The sequence below is a fragment of the Melozone crissalis genome, unplaced genomic scaffold (assembly GCF_028551555.1).
Source record: "Melozone crissalis strain CALT ecotype California unplaced genomic scaffold, PUWL_Pcris_2 ptg000086l_1, whole genome shotgun sequence".
Lineage (NCBI taxonomy): Eukaryota > Metazoa > Chordata > Aves > Passeriformes > Passerellidae > Melozone > Melozone crissalis.
Genome location: NW_026535863.1, coordinates 58,251 through 82,191, shown reverse-complemented (window position 1 = coordinate 82,191; position 23,941 = coordinate 58,251).

Below are 23,941 nucleotides of genomic sequence, written 5' to 3'. Positions count from 1 at the left end.
CCCAGCTTGGGGGTCACAAAGCCCCTCCACTCCAATGGGGAGATGAAAAGGCTTCCTTCCCCTGGCTGGGAGGTGGGGGTTGTTTTAGGCCCCTATGTCCCCCCCAAAAGAAGTGGCTTTCCAGTGTAAGGGGATTGTACCAGTGCTGAGACAAACCGGTCGGCAAGTACTGGGGGGGAAACCCCATGTTGGGGCAGCTGCTCTCACTCCCCCCTTCCTGCACCCCTTCAGGCTGCGGGGGCCCTCCAAATCCCCAAACTGCTTTGAGATTCCATTCTTTATTGCTGCATTTCCCTCGGCCAAGGTCAGCCCCAGGAGAAACCAGCACAGATCCCAGGGGGCACAGACCCTAACTGGCACACCAAAACACGGGGAGCCTCCCTCAGACCAGGCAGTGTGAGAGGCCTCCTGTTGTTGTGGAGAGCAACAGGAGGGGAGAAAGGCTCTGAAACCCCCATAGCAGGGCTGACACGACGGGTGTCATCTTTCACCCAGCGGATGTCAGGGGTTGCTCATGGAAATAAACCACTCCAAATAAAGGGGGAGGAGGGGCAGATGAAGCCCTGCATGTATGTCTCCCTGCAGAAGAGCAGGGAGAAGATCCTTAACTGTTTGGGGGAGCTCACCTTGTTTTGTGAGGAGGCCCTGTCAGTTTGGAGGGGTGCCTGACTGTTTGGGAAGGTCGTTGCCTGTCTGGGTGAACCCACTGTGAGGGGGGAGGGCCCAGCAAGGCATCTCCAGAGGCTGCTGCTCCAGGAAATCCTGAGGAGAGACATGATTATCATACATCCAGGTTCCTCCACATTTATCCATTGGGCCTTCCCCAAACACTAACCTCTTTAGAATTAACGTGGAAAAAAACTTGGGTTAGGATTAGGATTGGGGATTATGGCTGGGGATTAGGTTTAGTATGAGGGTTAATTCTCCATTCAGATTTCTGTCTAAAGCTTACTCAGAAATGTCCCACTGGGGGTTGTCCGTTTCCTTCAGTCACCACCGTACCACAACAGCCTCGGATCGGAGGTGGGATGTGTGCTGGAGTAAACTCCGCAGCAAAAGCCTTCCTCCTAAAAGACGGCAGAATCTTAAAAACTCTCCTTAAGGCCATCTCTGCTGATGAATTGCTGAAAGTCGAAACGTGTTCTTCATCTCAGCCGAGTACATAAGATACGGCAAACTCGTGCCACAAGGCTCGGCCCCGGGCCGGCCGCCCCCGTGCCGCCCTCAGGCCTTGCCCGACGCCTTCGCGCGCTGCCCCCGCGGCCGTGCCGCGCCTGCTGCCCGCGCTGCGCCTGCCTACGGCCCTGGGACCACTGCGCTCTGCTGTGCCTGCAGGCCGCTCCTGCCGACAGTCGAAAGGGACTCTGCATGTCCGGCTGCCCTTGGCCGCCTGACCCTGCTCTTGGCGCCACGCCAAATCCGCCCTGCGCCCGGGCCCGGCGGCACCTCCCTGCGGCCCGCCCCTCTCCTCCTTGCTCTGTTTGGATTGATCCGAAGCTGCCGGAGCTCCAGGAGCCTTTGGACACCGCTCCCAGGGATGCACAGGCTGCCATTGTTGGGCTGTCTGTGCAGGGCCAGGGGCTACACTCCATGATTCTGCTGGCTCCCTCCCAGCTTAGACCCTTCTGCAATTCTCACCCTTTGGCTCAGCCTTTGTGTCCCTTCGAGGCACTGGCAGAGCTGTTGGGGACAGGGCAGGAGCAGGGCAGCCCCAGCATTCCCCTGTGTGTGACACCCCAGCAGTGACAGCTCCAGGGTTCCCCTGTCTGTGACACTCCAGCGGTGACAGCCCCAGCGTTCCCTCCCTGGAGACGCTTCAAGGAACGCGCTCACAGCCACGGCCAGTCAATGGAACTGACCGGCCAATGAACACCCTGGCCTGGGCTCAGGGAAGGTCCCCCTGGCCACCTCCACAGTGCCACCGGCAAGTGTCAGATACAGTTACATAGCTCTGCCCGGAGCTGACAGGGAAGGTTCATTAAAAAGAAAAAAACACCAAAAAAAGCCAACTCCACCCTGCAGAGCTGGTCTCTCCTTCCCTAATTTCACCTGCACACACACAGGACCTGAGACTAAAAGCAATGAGCACTCCTCAGGCATATATGCAGCAAAAGCAGGTTGAGGACAGCCTTGCAGCAAGACTCTTCTCATCCCAGAGAAAAAGACCCCTTGGCAGGCAGCTCTAGGGCCTTTGGAAAGGGCAAGGGTCAGAGTCTCAGCCTACAGGGAAAGAAAAGGGCTCTGAATTGCCCACACCTGGCATATAAAACCTGCTCAAAGGCTGCTTCACACACAGGATTTTTCTGGAGGACTGCAGAAAGCTGAGACTCAGCTCTGGCTTTTCTGTGTTCCATGTCTTAAAGCTTGCCTGGGAGAAGAAATTTAGGGTCAGCTCTGCTGGGACAATCTCTTCTGGCCAAGGGCAGAGTTCCAGGAAAGTCTTTCCATGCTGAGGCTTTGCTGCAGTCAAGGAAAGCTCCCGGTTCAGGACCACCTTTTCTGCTCAGCCAGACCCTTTGAGTGCCCCAGCATCAGGAACTTGCCAGGTCTGGGTGGTACCGGTGCCAGACTTGGGCGATGCCAGCACTGGCAATTTGCCGGCTCTGGAGCCTGACACCAGCAAATTATCAGATCTGGGCACTGGTGGTGCCAGCAAACACCAGATTCCAGGCGCTGGTGAACACCAGATCTGCTCCTTCCTTCCTTCCTTCCTTCCTTCCTTCCTGCCTTCCTGCCTTCCTTCCTGCCTTCCTTCCTGCCTTCCTTCCTTCCTTCCTTCTTGCCTGCCTTCCTGCCTCCCTCCCTCCCTGTGCAGGGCCAGGTAATGGACTCAACAATTCTGCTGGGTCACCCTTCCAGCTCAGCCCTTCTGCAATTCTCACCCTTTCACTCAGGCCCTGTGTCCCCATGAGGTGCTGGCAGAGCTAATGGGGCTCGGCAGGAGAGAGCAGCCCCAGCTTTCTCCTATTTGTGACACCTCAGCACTGTCCCTCACCCACTGTCCCTCTCTCTGTAACACAACAATGAACAATGGTGGGAATAGGGAATACATAGGGTTGAGTAGGTAAAAGCATGGCCCAAGCATCTTTTGGCAGAAACACTTTGCTGGAGCCCTTGGCTTCAGGAGGATTGTTCTTTGCAAGGAGACAATGATTCTCCTCTGGGAGAATAAAAGAGAGACAGGTTCTAAAGGCGAGGAATGAATAGGAGAGGACCAGGAAGAGCACCTTAGTAGATTCAGCTGAAAACAGATACAGAGAGTGCATTTATGTGGCTTATGTGTGGCAATGGAAAGGTGCAGCTCTGCATTGGCTTTTACTTTTCAAGCCTTAATCTGTAGGCATAGATGCTTGGATGTTTGCAACAAAGAGATGAGAATGAAAAAAGTGACAACAGATCTAGCTGGAAAATAAGATACACAGCAGCAGTGCATTGTGCTAAACTTAAATGCTGCTAAGAGAAGGGGATACATTAAGAGCGTCTTCTGTCCTAGCACTTCTGTAGGATCTCTAGCTGCCTGGACTCAGCCGCACTTGAAAGTGTATGAAAGTGATTGAGGTGCAGATATTGTGTTTCATGGGGAGGTGGGTAGGGCAACAAGTACTTTCTGTCCTGGCACTTCTCTCAATCTGAACTGCAGCTGGAAATGATTTGTTGCAAAGATGAACTCTGCCACTTTGAGAAAACATGTTGATGCTATATATATACTTGGGAAGGAAAGTATGAATCACTAGTGTGTTTTGTGTAGTTTACAGACTGCAAAGGGACTATGAAAGCCAGCACTGGCTTTTTGTTGTAGGACTTTTTCTTGGCAAAGCAGCTGCTGGATGCTTTGAAAGGGTTTGAGATCTGTGAAACTGACAGGATAGAATGGTACCTTAGAGGGTAGGATAGAGCTTTAGAGAAAGCATATATCTTCAGGGAGGTCCACGTAGTTCAGTGTGAGTTACATGTTGAGCAGCTGATCACACAGAAAACGTTCTAAAAGGAAGACACAATGTTGCAATTGCATTATTTTTGCAGCTTACAAACTGCTCAGCCAACAATGAAACGATTCCTCTTCCTTCCCTCGTACATGCAGAAACCCATTCTGTCAGTCTCCAAGAGCCAGGAAGCATGGTGGAGCTCTTCCCCGAGCTGCTCCTAATACGAATGGGTTCGAGCAAGGAGAGCGCTTGTCTTTTTCCTGGGCACTGTCAGAGCTCACCAAAACAACCACACAACGGCGCTGTCGGCTGGAAAAAGAAGGAAAGGGATCGAAACCCGCGAGCGCAGAGGCAAGTTGGAAACGTCCCTACTCTCAAATCCACTGTGCTGCACAAAAAGATTTCCCTGATCTTCCCCTTCTGACTGCACACTCTTCTTTAGACCACACTCAAAGGGAAACACGAGTTCCTATGCCTTAACAAAACTTTTTGCTCTCTCAGAGTCTACTAACAAACTTGAAAACATCTGGCAAAAAGAGTACAAATAAGTGCCAGCTAAGAAAGATCTTGCTGCCTACAATTTCAACTGCACCATCAAACTATGAGCATGCACCCTGTTATGGGCACTTTTCTTCTCAGCACTAGGTACTGTCCTAAGCCTTCAGTTTCACCAAGTGAGTATCCAAACAGAATGGCACCAGAGACTACTCACACATTAAGGCTTTATTCTTCGACTTATGTGATCCGGACAGGACAGAAGCACAGCCATGTCTCTCCGGATCTTTAGTCCTGTGAAGCTGAATTGTAAGTGGTAGTACATCGATCAGAGAAGCGGTGACCTGGTGGCAATTTGCAGATGGAAAAGGAAATAGTACTGCTGATTGACTGTGGTGCCAGTAGAAGTTTCCACAAATTTTAGGGGAAAGCTAAAGGCAAGCTTCAGGAGAAGCAGTATGTAGGAGCTCTCCACTGTTAGCCCAGTGTTCTGGGCTTAAAGTAGATGACAGTTTGCCTCCAGGAGAATGAAAGAGCCACAGGTCTCAAAAGGTGTAGAAAGAAGCTGCAGAACATGAGCCTGGTGGGCACAGCTGCTGGCTGCCAGAGAAGCGTGGCTTCTGAATCCACATTGGCAGAAGTAAGGGGACAACTCACCGAGAACTACTTGTGCTGCTACCCATTCTTCCAGACCTCTGTGGGAACAATTGTGCGTACTTTATGCAGCAAGACCAAGGCAAAAAAATCAGATTCAATGGAGAAGGGTAGGAATAAGCTCCATCTGTGAGTCTGATGGAGTTTATATGTGGCAGGTGGATGATGCAGCCCTGCACTTGCTTTTACTTCTAGAGCTGCTGGCCGCGCCTCAGGGCTGTGCGGGCAGGCGAGGCCGGCGATGGGCGCAGGCAGCGTCCGGCCCAGGAGCTGAGCCCGCGCCAACCCTTCCCTCCTGCCGCTCTCTGCAGCTGGCAGAGGACAGGAGCCGAGCGGCCGAGCACCTGCGCAGGGCACTGCCCTACCTGCAGAGCCCACAGGAGTCCCTGCGAGAGGCGGCCGTCAGGTTCCTGGGTGAGTCCCGAGCCCGGGCTCCTCCCCGGCCCGCCGCAGCTCGGCCCCGGCCCCGCCTGCTGCCCCGGCAGCGCCGGCCCGGCGCCGTGGAGCCCCGTCTGGCCTGGGCGTTGCAGCCGCCCTCTGGCAGCCGTGCCCTGGGGCGGCAGCGTGCGGCAAGGGCCGGGCTGAGCTCTGCCTGGCCAGCAGCCCGTGTGGCCACAGCGCCGGCAGCGCCGCTGGCAGGGAGCTGTGCCGCTGGGGCCGTGACAGGCTCTGTGTTCACAGGCATGGCCGGGCGGCGCCTGAGGGGGCAGCAGCAAGAGCTGCAGCTGATCTGCACTGGTGAGTGCGTGAGGGCAGCGTGCTGACCGAGGGGGCTGGAGGGGGCAGCTGCAAGCCCTGCCCCGGCTGTGGAGGGATCTGCACCCATGGGCAGAGCACACAGAGATATCAGGGCTACATGTGGCATTCGTGGCTAGCAACTTCGGGCTGATCCCCTTGCTCCCCGCTCCCTGCGGGCCATGGCAAGAGACGACCGGGATGGCCCTGGCATGGGGCTCACCTTGGCTCCCTGCGTATGCGGGATCTGACCTTGCCTCTGTTCCTCTCTCTTGCAGCCCTTGAAGAAATGGCATATGACAGCAGTCCTGCAATCAGAGATGCTGCAGTAGAATTTTGTTTAGTTCTCCGGGCTCTTGAGAGAGCTCCCTACTCCCCATGGCAGAAGCTGCGGGATCGATTCCGCAGTGCATGGAGGAAACGGCCTCGTCTTTGCTGCACTGCCTTACTGTTCTGCTGCAGCTCGGCAGAGAGATGATCTGGGGCCATTTAAGCCAGCAGGAATTTTCTTTTTCTTCTTTAAGATTTTTGTGTTTGCATTTTCATTGTTGAGTATGTAAATATAAAATATCTTACAATACACAGAGTCCCAGCATCTCTCTTTTCCTGCGCAAGGTCTGTAGGGCATAAGAGAAGAGGGGGAAAAGGTTGCTTGTACTCAGCCAGCTGCCCAGGCGTGCAGTGTTGCAGGGAAAATGGCCAGAAGCCTTTTGGCCTTTGGTGGTTCTGCTGAAGCCTTTGTGCTGCCCACAGAGCGGCTGGGCAGGGGCCGGAGCTGCGGGGATCCCTGCCAGAGCGGTGCCTGGAGATGGCCACGAGCCCTGTGCCGGACAGGAAGGGCCATCCATGTCCTCCTGCCCGTCTGCTGCTGGCTGCAGTGCTGAGGGCTCCCAGGTGCCTCTGGATGGGCCTCCTCTGGAGCTGCTTTGGGGCTGCGGCGCTGCTGCCGGCACCCTTGGCCAGGCTGGGGGAGACCCTGAGGGGCTGAGGCACTGCTAAGCCCTGAGCAATTGGCTGGCAGAGGCCATAAGCAGCCCCCTGGCAGCCGCCTTGATCCCGACAGCCGGCTGCTCTGGCGCTTCCAGGTCGGTGGCCGGTTGGAGGGATGCCCTGGAATCAGGCGTGGAACCCTGGTCCTGGCCTTTCAGGGCTGTGAGGCCAGCTGTTGTGGGGCTGGGGGGGTGCCCTCCCTGTGCTCCAGACTGGAGCCACCCGCCCCTCAGCCTTAGGCATTGAGCTCCACTGCCTGATATCCAAGTCTTGTTCCTCTTGCTGTGGGGGAGGCAGTGACTACTGCCCTAACTCTTGTCTGTAGCTCAATTTTCATAGGGTCTCCTGGTTTTGATTTTCCTGGGCTATCAGTATCCCATACTCTTGGGTACACCTGATTCAATACTTGCTCTAACTAGTTCTTCTTGTTTGTTGGTCTGGTATCAATTGTCAGTCCTACTGCTAAAAGCGCTCATTTGTCTTCAGGTACCTTCCATTGAAGTTTTCTTTTTCTAAACGGAACTGTTGCTTCTAAATTTTCAAGCAAATCCCTGCATAGGACAGATTTGGGTGAGTTTGGGAAATACAGAAACTGATGTATTCCCATTTTCTTCTTGATTTTACATCAAAGTGGTTTCAGGAAGAATGCATTTTCTGGCTGCCCTGTAGTTGCTCCTATTGCTTGAAGATAGTTTTCACTTTTGGGTAGCAGTGCTTGATTCAAGAGTGAAAATGTGTCTCCACTATTTCTTAAAATTTCAACTTCTTCATCATTCTTTAGCTGTATTTTAAACAGTGGCCTGCTAGGGTAAGAACTGCCAGTCTCGGTCATTTCTTATCATCTAGAGTGGCTGCAAGAGTTTTGTGTACTTTGTCTGCTAACTCTGGGCACTGGCCCTATTTCCAGTGTCCTGATTTCTTACAAGATGCACATTGATTTGGGCCCAGCTTGGTCTGTGGCTGCTTTGAACCTCCTCTGCCTCTGCTATTTTCGCCCCTGCCTCTGCTTTAACCACGCCTACATCAGTCCTCTCCCTGGTGCTGATCCAGAGCTGCCACCATGGCTGCAGGGAGCTCTTTTTCTTTTTCCCTCTCTTGACTATCGTACACTTTCTACTTTTGATGTAGTGTCTAAAAGCTTGCGTGACTGCTCAATGTTCTTCGAACACTTCTCAAACTCAGAGGGGCTTGGTGCTGTGACCATTTCCCTGGGGTGTTCCAGTTGGTGTTTATTTATCAGTTATCGTAGAATGGTTTGTTTTCATGTACCCCGTATTTTCCCCAATTTGGTTTACCCCTAGGTTTTGCCCTCCCTCAAGGCTGTCCCTCATGCCATTCCCCGCTCTTTGTTCCAGCTCCTTCCCTGCCTCTCAAGATAATCCAGCTCTTTATTCCTGAACCTTCCCTGTCACTTTTGCCTTGGACCAATCCCTGACTGCACCACCCCTTTGGAATTCCTCTATTGCTGGAAGCCCCACTGGCCCATGTGACCTACCCTCTCCTCCCATCTGTCCTAATTAGTCCCAAGCAACTGATGGAATCCCCTCGCTCCTCCCCTGCAGATTCCTTATTGCTCAGTCGTTTGTATCCACCCCCTGAGTCGTACCCCGATAAAATCCCGTGCACAGAAGTGCTGGTGGCTCTTTGCTGCTGAATCCTTCCCTTGGAATAAACCTTGGCCTGTGGAACCTCACCATCGAGGAGCCTCCTCCTTCTCTTTGGCCTGCTCCGTGCTGCAGTTAGGAGATCCTGAACCACTGAGCAGTGGCTCACCAGGGTCAGCCGCAGGCAGGACCCACGCCTCGGCCGTTCCCCACTCCTGGCGCAGCGCCGCAGTTTTCCCAAGAGCCAGCCCGGGCTCCGCTGGGCTGCGTCAATGGGGAACTCGTCCCAGTGCCTGACTGTGCTCTGGGTGAAAAACCTTGATCTGATACGGAAATGAAACTTGCCCTGTCCCAGCTCCCTGCCCTTTTCTCCAGTCCTGTCACTGGTCCCAACAGTGACGAGAGCTGCAGCAGCCCCTCTGTTTCCTCTCAGGAGCATGTTGAAGACCACAATGACGCCCTTTACTCTCCTCCAGGCTGAACAAAGTGGCTGCAGATGCATCTAGGGCTTCCCCCCCAGGCCACACTCCATCCTTGCAGTCCTCCTTTGCATTCTGCCTAATGGTTTCATATCTTTTGATATTGTACTGCCCAAAACTGCGCCCGTCTGCTTCCAGCGCTTCTCTTGGCTGCTGCTTCAGGGTGTGGGCACCATCATCAGAGACACAGAAGAGCTTCTCCTTCCAGAGTTGTCCTTATCCTCTGCACTTCCGCGTCTCTGCCTTGATGTTCACTGGGGAACTTGCCACTTTGTGGCAGCTCATTGCTGTGCTCAGCAGAGACACAGTTCTGTTTGGACATGAGCTGCCAGAGCAAGACATGCAGCAACTGAAGCTGAGAATAGCAGAGGCTGGGCAGATGCCGTTTTTTCCAGAATGTGGGAAAGAGAGTGAGAAAAGCACAAGGAAATTTCAGACTGTTAACTTTGCAATCTAATTGCCCTGGGAAACTCAGCAATGGATGGTGCTCTGGTGCTACTGCCAATGCCTTCCACGAGAAAAATGCATTTCAGGAAGGAGCAACATCATCTGACAGAGACCAAGTGTGCCAGCAGTTGCTCCAGGTGCTCCTGCCATCAGCCCCTGCAGGAAAGAGGCACAGCCCCCTAGGCACGTGGCCTTTGGCTCCTTCTGGCACAGAAGCCCCCCGGGGGCACAGGTCTCTGGGGCAGGAGACGGGCACCAGCGCTGCCAGGGCTCGGGGGGTGGCAGGTCTGCTTGGCCGGGGACTCTGCCACACCTGCTGATGTCAGCGCTCCCCGGGCCCCAGGCCTCAGAGCAGCATTCGTGCCCGGGCCCACACGTTCCTTGTGCATGTCACACCGGCAGCTTTAGGACGGCCACCAGCCGGGACGTGTCCCAAGGAGGCCGTGCCAGCTTCCCTGCAAGGCCCCGTGCCCTTCCCAGAACGGCTGCGTCTGCAGCCCTCAGGGCTCCTTCTGCTGCCCTGAGCCCACAGAGCATGGCAGCGTTTGCTGATGCTCTGAGCCCTTCTTAAAGATCCTCTCGACCTGGCTTAGACTCCTGGGGCCTGCCATTCCCTCCAAACTGGGCCACTTTGGGTGGGCTGGGCGTGGCCCCAGGGCAGGCGGCAGTGTCTGCAAGGGCCCTTGGTGACAGGTGCTGCACAGTCACTGTGACATGGAACGGCTGTCCAAGGGCCCTTTGTGACACGGGGTGACATAGGGGCTGGAGGTGACAAGAGCACGCCACAGTGCTCAGAGCACGCCACGGGACAGGACAGGACAGAGCGGTGCCGTGAGGAGCCCCCGCACAGCGCGCTCGTTCGCGTCCCACCCGGAGCTCTTCTGAAGCCTGGTTCCTGCAGCTGAGCTCGAGGCCAGACCACAGGGCTTGCTGACCCGTGGTCTCCCTGAGGCTTCTCTTCTGCAGGTGCCCTTGAGGCCATATCATAGTCCTTGTCAGGAGTCCCCTGTCCTTGTGGCAGGAGCCCTTGAGACCGAGTGCAGGACTTGCTGTCCTGTAGCCTTCCTGAGGCTTCTTACTTGAAGGTGCCTTCCAGGCACCACTGCAGGACTTGGTGACTTGGAGCTTTTCCAAGGCAAGTCTCCTGCAAATAGCCACAAATCCAGGCAGAGACATGGAGCAGAGACACCCGGCAGTGCCTGAGCTGGCCTGCGTGGAGGAGGAGGAAGGTGGCCCTGGAGCTGCCCCGGCACAGCAGACTGAGGAGGTGGTGCCGTTCCAGCCACCGCAGGAGGGTGAGTGGCAGAGCTGGGCCACAGGACTGGTGCCTGCTGCCAGCTTGGACCCCATGCCGTGCCGTGCCATGCTATCCTGTGGGGACATGCCCACGGACAGGACGGAAGAGGGGCCGGGCAGACACCCGCAGTGGCCGTGCTCCATCCCCCTGGGGCATCCCGGGGCTCTCTCTGCCTGGGGATCGCAGGGCTGGGCCGTGTTGTCCGGCCTCTCCCGCAGCCCCTCATCTCTGGCTGCGCTCGCTCTTTGCCAGATGCAGCCCCGGAGCGCACACAAGAGCAGGAGTCCAGCCCCGGCCGCTTCCGCAGAACAGCGCAGGTACTTGCAGCCACCCCCACCTGGGCTGGGCCTGCTGTCCCTGCTCAGCCCAGCACCGTGTGTGCAGCACTCCATGCAACATCCTCGGCTTCTTGCCCTTCTCCTACAGTTTGTTTGCAACTTCCTCAAGAGAATTAAAGAGGAAGAGACCATCGCCACGGGCATAGGCCTCAGACCATACTCGCCCATCTTCCTCAGCAAGACCGGTGCTGCCCTGCTGCATATGCTTGTAGAGGAAGATTTTTACACTCCAAAGCAAGTAAGCAGCCTGGGCCAGGCTTTGATCCTCCCAGCAATTGCTTGGCCTCCCAATCCACGCATGCTGGTTGCTGTGAGCCTTTCAGGCCACATGGCAGTGGGGTGGGAAGGGAAGCACTCCTCTGGGGAAGCTGGGAACATTGCCCCCTCTGGCAGCTTTCCAAGTCTCCCCGTGCCTTCTCCAGGTGCCTGCCATGGTGAGCTACATCCACCAGTGGCTCATGGCCAATGATTCTGCTGAGCACAGGCTGGACAAGACCCTGCTGGATCTCACCGAAGCACAGCCAAATGACGCAGTGGTGACGCTCCTGCGTGTGGCCCTGTCCTGTGACAGGTATGGGGCCCACCTGCCCACAGGGCTCAGGCCTCCCCAGCCCATCACCCTGCACAGCCTGCCCCAGGTGTCGGAGCAACAGAGACTTCCAGGGCCCTCTGGATGCTCCCTTTCCCAGCCCTGCCAGGCCAGCCCCTGAGCCTGCTGCTGTGCTCCCTTGCCGCCTCTCAGGGCTCTGTCCCCACAGGCCTGGGCTGTCTGCCTCCTGCTGGCAGGGGGGCAGTGGGCAGAGGCAGAAATGGCAGCCGGCTCAGCTGCCCCTGGTGCTTCCTCTGAGACCCTCCTGAGACACAGCTCTAACCCCACAGAGCTGCCATGGCCATGTGGATGACCATCATGGGCTCAGCCAGGACTGCGGAGCTGGCGCAGCTGATCCTCCTGGATGTGCTGGGCAGCTGGCCAGAGTACAGCACCTGCACCTCCAATGGGGACGAAACGGCTGTCTTTGCCCTGACGGTGAGTTTCTGCAACTGGCCTTTGCAGGCCCCAAGGCTGTCTCTCCAGCAGCTCTCCATCCTCCTTCCCCCACTGCATCTCCCTGCCTCAGGCGCTGGCCTGAAACCTGGCCAAGGGGCAGCTTCAGGCCCACCAGGCCCCGTGCTCCCCCTGCCATGGTCTCTCCTGACCTCTCCCTGCCACGCTCGGGCCCTGCCACACACACACCTCGGCACTGAGCGCTGTCTCGGGGGGCTTTGTCCTTTGCAGGCAACTGTGGTGACGTGGAAGATCCTCCAGGTGCCCTGTCTGCCACGGATATTGAAGGTGTATTTCCCCCGCCTATTTGTGCATCTGCTATTCCAAGTGTTCTTCAGCACTCTGGATATGCCAGAGGAGGTCGACACCTTCTGGAAGGGATGCCAGGAAGAGCACGGCCTTGCCACCAGCCCCAACAGGTGCTCCATGCCACTCCTCCTGTCCCTGCCACGTGGCCTGCCAAGGAGCCAGTGCTGCCAGTGTGACCTGGGCTTTGCTGTGCACACAGGTTTGCTGTGCGCACCCTGAAGTCCCTGCTCTGCCTTCTCCGCTGCGAGGATGTGGTGGTGGCAATGGAGCGTAGGTGTGCCTGGGACACGCTGCTCTCTCTTGACACCCACCACTTTGCCGTGGCTCTGCTTGCCAGGTGAGACCCCCTTCTCCCCACTGCCTCTGACATTGCTGCTCTGTGCCCAGGTGCCCCACAAAGTGTCCGTGGTGGCCATGGGTCAGAGGGCCTTGTCACTGAGGGACGGCCAAGCAGACTGGAATAGGCTGGCAGAGGAGGGTACCCATGAGCAACCAACTCCCAAACGGCCCACGTCCCCTTGCTGGAAGGGTGCTGGGGAAAGATGAGAACTGGGTGAGTCACGCCTGGGAGAGGTTTGCCCCACTGCATCAGGCTCTTGTTTCCTTTTTCCCCTCTTCAGAGAAATTCGCCGCTTAGCCATCCACTTTTGTTCCGCGGTGGCATTCTACCTGCTCGCCCTGCTCGGCAAAGAGATGCCATACTGGGATTTCCCTGCCCTGGCATTCCTTGTGGAGGTGAGCCTCAAGGCCAGCGCTGCCTGGCTGAGCGGCCTCCCAGCCCTCTGGCCTCTCACAGCCACAGCTGCCAGGACAGTGCCCGTGCCCTGTGCTGCTGCCTGGGCCCGGCCCTGTGCGCTTCTGGGCTCCTGCCGGCCGGCTCCCCTGTCACTGCCCTGTGCCTTTCAGGTCCTCGAGTGCCTGGACTTGAGGGAATGCAGTGACAGTGTCCTGCAGATCCTGGCACAGAACCTGCAGAGCGAGCACATGGCCAGGCGTTACTTGGCACTCCGAGGCCTCGTAGTGCTGGGCAAGAATCCCTTGATGGTGAGAAGGGGGCAGTGGCCGAAGCCGTGCAGGCAGCGTGGGGCTGGGCAACGCAGTCGCTTGGCCTTGCCTGGGCTTCGGCCGCTGGGGCAGCTGTTCCCATCTCTCCTGCTTCCCGCTTCAGCTGCCCCAGTGCTTCGGGACAGGCCTTTGGCCTCTGGGCCCTGCGGCAGCAGGGCGGCCTTTCACAAAGTCGTCTTCCGCACAGGCTGAAAAAATGCAGAGCCTGACTGAAAGTCTTGTGGAGCTCCTGGAGGAAAATGACAGCGACATGGTCAGGATGAGCATTCTTCTACTCCGATATTTGCTCCTGGATAATGGTGCTCCAATAGCCACCCCCATCGCCCTGCAGCTGGCTGAGGCGCTCCTGCCACTCTTTGACAGCGTAAGGCTCTGTGCCCACAGCCACAGCCACTGGCTGCTGCCCGGACCCTTGGTGCCCTGTGCAGATGCACGCCTGTGCCCTGGGGGGCCTGAAGCAGCTGATGCTCAGGTCTTTTGCCCTTTCCTGTCATCCAGGATGACATCCAGGTGCAGCTGAGCTCCATGGCTCTCTTTCAAGAGATGCTGGACTTATTAACAGAAGAGGGAAGAAAGGCCCTCAAGTCTCACATGCGCCAGAGCCTGCTCCCTCTCTACTTCCACTGCCATGATGAGAATCAGATGGTTGCTGAGGTGAGCACTTGTGGCCAGCTGCTGTCCCCCTGGCAGGGGCTTGGGCTGCCTCCTGCCCGGGCACCTTGTGGGCTGCAGCCTCCTCCAGCCTGTGCCACTGGCATGCTCCTGTGCCCTGGACTGTAGGGCCATCTGTGCATCTCTGTCCCTCTCCAGGCCTCCCGGGAAACGCTGCATTCCTCAGCCAGATTCCTGAAGAGGAGGGATATAGAACAAATGCTACATGTGGATCAGAGCTTTGGCAAGTGCCTGGTAAGAACAGCAGAGACCCCCCAGCCTCAGCATGGCCAAGGTCCCTGAGGGCGGTGCTCAGTGTGCGGGGCTAACAGCTGTGCCCGCTGCTGCAGCCAGAGGCCGCGCGGGCTCTGCTCCAGGCTCCCGTGGGCCTGAGTCGGGTGCCCATGGAGCCCCGGCCCGGCGGGGCTGCGGGGCGGCACCGCGGCTCCCCGGGCAGCAGCCAGCCCTCTGCCCCCTGCCCTCGGGAGCCCTTGGCCAGCGGCTGCTGGCCGCGCCTCAGGGCTGGGCGGGCAGGCGAGGCCGGCAGTGGGCGCAGGCAGCGTCCGGCCCAGGAGCTGAGCCCGCGCCAACCCTTCCCTCCTGCCGCTCTCTGCAGCTGGCAGAGGACAGGAGCCGAGCGGCCGAGCACGTGCGCAGGGCACTGCACTACCTGCAGAGCCCACAGGAGTCCCTGCGAGAGGCGGCCGTCAGGTTCCTGGGTGAGTCCCGAGCCCGGGCTCCTCCCCGGCCCGCCGCAGCTCGGCCCCGGCCCCGCCTGCTGCCCCGGCAGCGCCAGCCTGGCCCGGCACCGTGGAGCCCCGCCTGTCCTCGGCATTGCTGCTGCTGCCCTCTGGCAGCCGTGCCCTGGGGCGGCAGCGTGCGGCAAGGGCCGGGCTGAGCTCTGCCTGGCCAGCAGCCCGTGTGGCCACAGCGCCGGCAGCGCCGCTGGCAGGGAGCTGTGCCGCTGGGGCCGTGACAGGCTCTGTGTTCACAGGCATGGCCGGGCGGCACCTGAGGGGGCAGCAGCAAGAGCTGCAGCTGATCTGCACTGGTGAGTGCGTGAGGGCAGCGGGCTGACCGCTCCAGGGGGCTGGAGGGGGCAGCTGCAAGCCCTGCCCCGGCTGCAGAGGGCTCTGCTCCTTGTGCAGATATGGGGCGGCGTGGGCAGAGCACACAGAGATTTCAGGGCCACCTTGGGGATTCGTGGCCAGCTGCTTCGAGCCAGTGCCCTTGGTCCCTGCTCCCTCCTGGCCATGACTAGAGCCGGCTGGGATGGCCCTGGTAGGGGGCTCTCCTCGGCTCCCCGCAGATCCGGGATGTGACCATGGCTCTGTCCCTCTCTCTTGCAGCCCTTGAACCGCTGACAGAGGACATCAGTGGTGCCGTGTCGGACGTGGCACTAGAAACACTGTATGTCCTCTAGGCACTGCAGAGTGAGCGATATTCCCTCTTCCAGAGGCTGCAAGATCAGCTCCGCAGGGCATGAAGGACACGGCCTCGTCTGTCGGGGCTTGGCTGGCTGCGCTGCTGCAGCTCTGCAGAGACCTGATGCCAGAGGCTCTGTCTGCTGGGGCCACCTGAGCCAGCTGGAATTTTCCATTTCTTTAAGATTTTTCTTTTCTTCTTTTTGTTTTTTTTCCTTAGTATATGAATATAGAGTGTGTTATAATACACAGACTCCCAGGAGCTTTCTTTTGCTACCCAGGGTCTGCAGGGCATAGGGGAAGAGGGGGAGAAGGGTACCCTGGCTCAGCCAGCTGCCCAGGCGTGCAGTGGGCAAGGGAAAATGGCCAGAAGCCCCTTGTCCTGTGGTGGCTCTGCTGAAGCCTTTGTGCTGGTGACAGAGTGGGTGGGCAGGGGCCAGGGCTGCAGGGATCCCTGCCAGAGTGGTGCCTGGAGATGGCCACAAGCCCTGTGCCAGGAAGGAACCACCCTCTGTATCCTCCTGCCCGTGTGCTGCTGGCTGGATTGCTGAGGGCTCCCAGGTGCCTCTGGATGGGGCTGCTCTGCAGCTGCTGTGGGGCTGCGGCGCTGCTGCCGGGCAGCTTGGCCGGGCTGGGGCAGCCAATGAGGGGCTGGGGCGCTGGCAAGCCCTGAGCAATGGGCTGGCAGAGGCCACAAGCAGCCCTCCGGCAGCTGCCCGCCTTGTTCCTGCCAGAGTTGACTTGCAAGAGGGACCCTGGGCACTCTGGAACTAACAGCATCAGTGTTGTTGGAAACCCAAATGCAGGGAAATCTCAGATCTTTGGTCTTGTCAGCAAAGCTTAGAATTAAACACAGGATTTGATCAGAGACCTTGGAAAGGGCTTCCAAACTTAGGTGCTAGAAGCGAGAATGTGGATTTCTAGTTTATTATAGCAGAGAGACGGGGAGGAAGGTTGAAGTGGAGGAAAGTTTAGAGTTTTAGGGCTGAAGATCTAGAAAAAATAAAAGTAGTTACAATGGTAAACAAGAAGCTTAGGATGCAGTGCTGTAGGTTTGCGTGTCATAACATGATTGGCTAAGGAAGCTTATACTGTAGCAAGAGCCCCTAAGACGAAATATTGAAGGATTGGCTGCAAAACATAAATATCCTTGTTGGCAGTGTCTTCTTGGCCAAGAAATCCTTCAAAGCTCTTGTAACTACAAGTGTTTTGGCCTTGTGAGCCATGCGGTGGAGATGTGAGCCAAACTCACCCTTCCTGTCTGTGTAGCAGAGAAGAAAAAGCAATGGCATCATCTAAAACACTCAGAGGTCTGCTCTCTAGCTTGTTCCAAACTCCCTCAAATCCCCCAAAGTGGGATTTAGCTACAAAGAGATGACAAGGGCTCTTAGTGCTGGCTCTTTGACTCCAGAGCAGCTGTTAGAATCTTTCTCATAACCCTTTGTAGTCATGTGCCAGAAATGGATCATTTGAAGAAACTTTCCCCAGTAACTTGGATGGAGGTTTGTCTGAAGGGTATTTGAGGAGAAAGGCTCCCAGCAGAGGTCTGGGCTTTGGCCGAGCTGTGTCCCCTGCTGATTGTGAAGTGTGCCATCAGCTGCAGGGCTTCCTGGGCCGAAAAATATCATCAAGTCACTTGGACTTGCTCTTTTAGGCCTCTAAGAGCCGGACCAAATTTTGGGGCACATTTGGAGACCTCATCAATGAGTGCATGGACGACCTCGGATTTTCCCAATTGCTGGGAATGGTTCCCCAGGTCCTTGGTGTAAAATCAGGCTCCCCAGCAAGTGCAGATCTGCAAGATGATAAACAATTTAGGCAATTGGTGATGCATCTTTCTAAATCGCTCTCCTTTCTCTCCTTTTTTCAAATACAAAGCTGTATTTTGTGTCAGGTACATACAGGCAACGTGTGTATTTGTGATTTTGATATGTGTGGAAACCAACCATGGGACACTTATAAAGACGAATTCTAATATAACTGAGGAAAGCAAAGCATGGAAGAAGGCCTTTGAACCTATCCTTTGTTCCTAATTAGCTTTTATAAGTCTTAAGTTGATTTAGAAGCATTTGAATTAAAGCTTTGAGGATGTTGCTTTATGACAGGAACTTTCTGCTTGTAGCTAAGCCTTCAAGAGTTTTGCAATAATAACCTTTTGAAGTATAATTTCAGAATATTGCTTGTAGTAAGGATCTCTGAAACTATAGCTTCAGAATATGTAAAAAGGAAATATCTCACACCTTGACAAAACAGTGAAAAGCAGCTTGAGGAATGAATATGAATATCAACGCAAGGACTAACAATTTTGACCAAGGGAAGCTGGACATCACTATTGTGAGATTTATAGTCCTTGCAATCAAAAGGTAAAGCCATGTCTGGAATCTGGACCCCACCAGCTGGGAGACTTCTTTCTTCGTTCAGAAGTTGGACCCCCCACCACCTGGGATATTCCTTTTCTGGGATACATCCTGAGAAAAAATAATCACAATACTGTATAGAATTGTGATGTAAAAAATGGGAAAAGAAACTACTGATGAGTAAAAATTTGGACTAGAAACTGCTGAGAAAGCTTAGGAGTGCCCCCCTATAAATACTGCTAAGTCTCAACTATCTGTGTGCAGTTGGAGGGAAAATTTCCCCCACTGTACTCAGCACTGTATTGCTCATACTTTACCAAAATAATTAATAAATTGATTGCTGCTTGAATAATGACCTAGTCAAGCTTCTCATTTCTAACATTATAGTACTGTTTACTGTATAGTACTCTGCCCAGGGGCAGAGCCCGCGCCGAGCCTTCCCTGCCGGCGCTCCCCGCAGCTGCTGCAGGACGAGAGCCGAGCGGCCGAGCACCTGCGCTGGGCCCTGCCGCACCTGCAGAGCCCACAGAGGCCCCTACGAGAGGCGGCCGTCAGGCTCATGGGTGAGCCAGCAGCCCCGCGCCCCTCCCTGCCCCCGGCCCGGCTGCTGCCCCGGCTACAGCGGGAGCCGCGCCCGGGCCGCTGCAGCCCCGTCCGCCCTGGGCATTGCTGCCGCCGCCCTCCCGCAGCCGTGCCCTGGGGCGGCAACGGGCGGCAGGGCCCGGCAGCAGCCCTGCCCGCCAGGAGGGCGTGCGGCCGCAGGGCTGGCAGAGCCCGTGTTGGGCAGCTGTGCCGCCTGGCGCCGCCACATGCTCTGTCTTGCCAGGGCTGGCCGGAGTGCTCGTGATGGGGCAGCAGGAGGAGCTCCAGGTCCTCACTGAGGGTGAGTCAGGGCAGCTGCGTGGCAGCGAGCACTGCCGGGGGTGTGGGGGCAGCTGCAAATCCCGGCTCCGCAGCTACAATCTGTGCCCGGGCTGCGGAGGGCTCTGCTGCCTGTGCGGACCAGGGGTGGTGGGGGCACAGTCCGGAGAGCTTTCAGGGACACATGGGGGATCCGTGGCCAGCACCTTCCGGCCGAAGCCCTTGTCTCCCGCTCCCTCCTGGCCATGGCAAGAGCTGGCTGGGATGGCCCTGGCAGGAGGCTTTCCTTGGATTCCCTCAATCTGGCCTCTGACCTTGGCTCTGTTCCACTCTTCCAGCTCTTCAAGCGCTGAAGGAAGATGAGAATCCATCATGCATGAGTAAACTGCTTTAGATGACCTTTGAAAGAAGATGTGCACGACTTTGTTCATCTGCTGGATGAGATGTACCAGCGTCCATCGGCGATTTCCAGTGCCCATTGAAGATGGGAGCACCTGCAGAGCAGAAGTGACCAGCTGGAGCTCCACGCACGGCTCTGGCTGCTCACAGCTGAGCCTGTGCGAAGCTCCAGCAGCTCCTGCCATCTCTCTCCCTGTTGGCAGCTCCCTCCCTGCAGCCCTCAGGCCCTGCCCATCCCCTTTTCTGCCTCCCAGCTCACCCCTTACCTTCGCTTTCCCTTAATAAACTGTTTGTGTTTTTCACTTGACCCGCATCTCCGTGGAGCTGAAGCGGTGCAAAACCTGAGCCCGGGGACACGCAGGGCCCTGCTGCCCTTCTCCTCCGCGCTGTGTTCCGGGCACGGACAGAGAGGAACAAGGGCAGCTCAGGCTGCAAAGGTGCCTGTCCCGCTGCTCCACGGGCCATTTCCAGCCAATCAGTGTTTGTCGCTGATGACTCATCAGTTGCCAGGAGCGGAATTCGGGGCGGGGGGAGGTGACCCCGGGGATGGGGATGGGGCGTGCGGGGGCAGCCGGGGCCGCACTGGTGGCACTGGGGGTGCTCGGAGCCCCCCCGGCTGCGGAGGGAGGGGAGGGCGCGGTGGGAAGGGGGCAGGGCCCCAAATTAACCCAAAGTGGGGTCGGGACCCCCAAAGGGAGCAGGAGGCGCCTGGAACCCGCAAAACCAAGCACGGGGGAGGGGATTGGGGACTGGGGGAACGATGGGGAAGGGGCGGGAGAGCGGAGGGAAGAGGGGGATGGGACCCCCAAACAGGATATGGCCAACTTAATTTGGCTGCCTTCAGACGTGCATGGCAGCCAAGGTAGCCTATGGTAGCCAAAGCTTTTTCCCAGTCCGTGTGATTCCAGTCTGTGCAATCCCAGTCTGTGCAATCCCAGTCCATATGGCCCAGTCCGTATAATCTCAACCCAGTTTATCCCAGTCTGTCTCATCCTGATCTCTATGGTCCCATTCCATATGGTGCCAGCCCATATTTGATCACAGTCCAGTTTATCCCAAGCTGTGCGGTCCTGATCCCTATGGTCCCATTCTGTGCCGTCCTGACCCATAGGATCCCAGCCCATATTTGATCCCAGTCCATATTTGATCCCAGTCCATATTTGATTGCAGTGTATGTGGTCCGGCACACACTCCCAGGGTCTGGAATTCCAGTTCCCAGCCAGGAAAAAATGTTCCTGCCCTTGAACTTCCTTCATATTCTCTCAGCAAATTATAATAAATTAAAAATCAAGAAATTATAATTAAAATGAAATACATTAGAATAAAAATGAAATATAAAAATAAAATCTAATTTCAACTCTTCCTTACAATACTCCAATAATGACTCAAGCCAAAACAACAGTAAACTATTAATATAACATTACCAAAAAATATAAATAAACAAATTATATACAAAGAAATACCTTTTGTAAGTTTTAACTCAGTAACCAATATACTTTAGATAAAAAATATCTAAAAAACTAACATAGAATCTAACACACCTTAGTAAAAAAAATTCCTATTACAAATATACTAAACACAAAACCAAACACCACTGTAATTTCTCACACATTTGAACCAAACAATTAAACTTTATTAACATTCTTAAGTACTCTAAAAAATTAATTATTTTTTTCAAAATTCTAATTTCGGGTGAGTAGTTTTATTTGGATATAGGTTTTTGAATTGTTTGGGTTAGATGACTTAAAAAATGAGATTTTTATAGGAATTGAAACAGCTGAGAAGGCAGCACTCTGCACACAGAACTGACTGAAAATGAATGGGACAGAAATCAGTAACTCTGAAAGTTTTATTTGCTGTCAAATACATCCCACCCAGCCACCCCACACAATCCCCATCCCACTGCTCCAAATTGGGATCCCACTTCTACCAATCACCTCCCAACCCCAACTCACACTGGTGGCTGTGGAATGGAGTGAGTCTGGCACAGGATTGAGTTTTTGTGAGGCGGGAACAAGCAATTTGAGGTGAGATTGAGCCCTGTTGGGTTAAAATGCAGTTGTTTTCATTGGGATTTGAGTGGTTTTGAGGTGACAGATTGATCCCTCTTGGCTTTTGGAGTGCAAAGACATGGAGAAGAGAAAAAAATTTAAGCCAAACCAAAAGGAGAAGCAGCCAGGTGTGTTCCCAACATGGATCACAGGGAATGTGAGTGACCAGGGCTGTGCCCAAAGTGCCTCCTCCAGTGGGGGATGGAGCTGGAGCAGCACACGAAGCTCTTCCCGCACTCGGGGCACTCGCAGGGCTTCCCTTACCGGTGCCTCCGTTGGTGTTGGGTCAAGTTAGAGCTGCTGGAGAAGCTCTTCCCACACTGGGGACACTCGTAGGGCCTCTCCCCAGTGTGGATGCATGGGTGCTTGATGAGCGTGTAGTTGTGTAGTTGTGCTGGAATCCCTTCCCACAATCGGGGCATTGGAAAGGCCTCTCCTCTGTGTGGATCCAATTGTGCCGGAGGAGATCTGACTTGATCCGAAACCCCTTCCCACACTCCCCACACTCGTAGGGCCTCTCCCCCGTGTGGATCTTTTGGTGGCAGATCAGTTGGGAGCTCTGTCTGAAGCTCTTCCCACATTCCTCACACTCGTGGGGCCTCTCCCCAGTGTGGGTTTGTCGGTGCACAACAGGACAGGAGCTGTACCTGAAGCCCTGCCCGCAGTCGGGGCAGCGGAAGGGCCTTTCCTTTGTGTGCATGTGCTGGTGATCGAGGAGATTGGAGCTGGTCTTAAACCTCTTCCTACATTGATCACACTCATAGGGCCATTCCCCAGTGTGGGGCCTCTGGTGTCTGATCAGGTTGCAGTTCCTCCTGAAGCTCTTCCCACACTCCAAGCAGGTGTGGGGCTTCTCCCCATCATGGAGCTGCTCATGGAGCACCAGCTCCGAGCTCTGGCTCCATCTCCGGCCACCTTCCCAGCCCAGGCTGGCTCTTTCCCCCTCAGATCCCCACCAGCTGCATTTGCAGCCCCTCCTCGTGCAGCATCTCCAGGGCTTTTCTCCCCGTTGGCTTCCTGCACCGTGGAGCCGCTCAAAACGGCCTCTGCTACCAGGTTCTGCCATGGGCATTTGTCCTCCCTGCTCTCCATGCTCAGCTCCTGCTCTGGGGGAGGAAGGACAAGGACAGGACGGGATTTGCCTCTGTGCCACAGGCAAGGGCAAGGAGATCCCCCCAGGGCTGAGCTGCAGCCGGGGCCGTGCTGGGCAGGGAGATGGAGCAGCACAGAGAGGAAAGAGGCACTGACTTCCTCCTCACCTGCCTCAGTGTCCTGGGGCATCTTTCCCTTTCTTGCAGCTGCCCAAGCACTGCGAATGGGAAATCCTGGTTTGAGGACAACAAAGTATAGGCACATTGAGTTTGAAGTTCCCTCTGCCCAAGTCCACCTCTACAAGTCACTGGCCATCTGAGCTCCATAAAAACCTCCCAAACACCAAGATTCAGCCATGGAAAAGCCTCCCAGGAGTTCCCCGTCCCTGCTCCCTCCCCTTTGGTGTTCGGGGGTTACCCCCTGTCCCAGCTACTCGGGTCACGCTTGGATTCGGGGTCCCCCTTCTCCTCGGTGCCCGCCCTGCCCAGGCTGCTGGCACTCCCAGCAATGCCAAAAGCTCCCCCTGATTTGCTCTCCCCATTTCGGGATGCCACGGCTGTTTGGGCTCCCGGGCTCCCTTCTCCCCTCATTCTCTGCTCTGGGCTGCAGCGGCTCCAAGGAGTCCCCCCTGCCCCTCTCCAGGCTCTTGAGGCTCCCGCCCATGGTGGCGCTGCCCCCTCTCTGGGCTCCCCACTTTGGGCTCCTGGGGGACACAGGGCTCTGCTCCTCCAGGCTGCCTCTGCCGGCAGCCGCCACCGGCACCCCCCGATGTCCCCCCGAGGGGCCTTTTCCGCTCAGCCTTGGACTGCTTCATTCTCCAAACATCCCCCCAAAAACTCAACTGGGAGCAACTGGGAGTGACTGGGAACATGCTGGAGGGAACTGGGATACACTGGGAGATACTGGGAGTGACTGGAACAAAAGTGAAGGTGAAAGAGAGCAACTGGAACCATGTGGAGCACAACTGGTTCATAGTGGCAGGGACTGGGAGAACACTGGGCTCACCTTTGGATCATACTGGGAGGGCCTGGACTAATACTGGGAGTATCTGAGAGCGACTGGGAACACACCTTGCACATCATCCCCCATACTGGACCTGACTGGGAGCAACTGGGAGCAAATGGCATCATACTGGGACTGACTGGGCTGATCTAGGAAGCAACTGGAACCGTGCTGGAGGCAGCTGGGACCATACTGGGAAAGATTGGAAGCAACTGGGATTATACTGGAACCACATTGGGAGGGCTGGCATGTGACTGGGATCAAACTGGAGCTTACTGGGATCCTATTGGGGTTGAAAGGGAAAGACTGGGATCACACTTTGGGCTACTGGGAGCAACTGAGGGAAACTGGGATGATGCTGCAAGCAAACTGGAGGAACTGGGAAGGACTGGATGCATGCTGGAGGCAACTGGGATATACTGGGCATGACTGGGGGATCATACTGGGAGAACTGACACCTTACTGGGGCCACTGGCAGTGCCTGGAAATGACTACAGACATGCTGGGGGCAACTGGGATATACTGGGAGTGTCTGGAACCATACTGGGGGGACTAGAACCACACTGGGAACAACTGGAACCATGCTGGGGAGAACTGGGACCGCACTGGGAGTAACTGGGAGTGAGTGGGACCATACTGGGGGGACTGGGATCATCTGGGGAGTGACTGGGACTAGAGCAGGGGCAACTGGGTCCAACGGGGACCATACTGGGAGTGTCT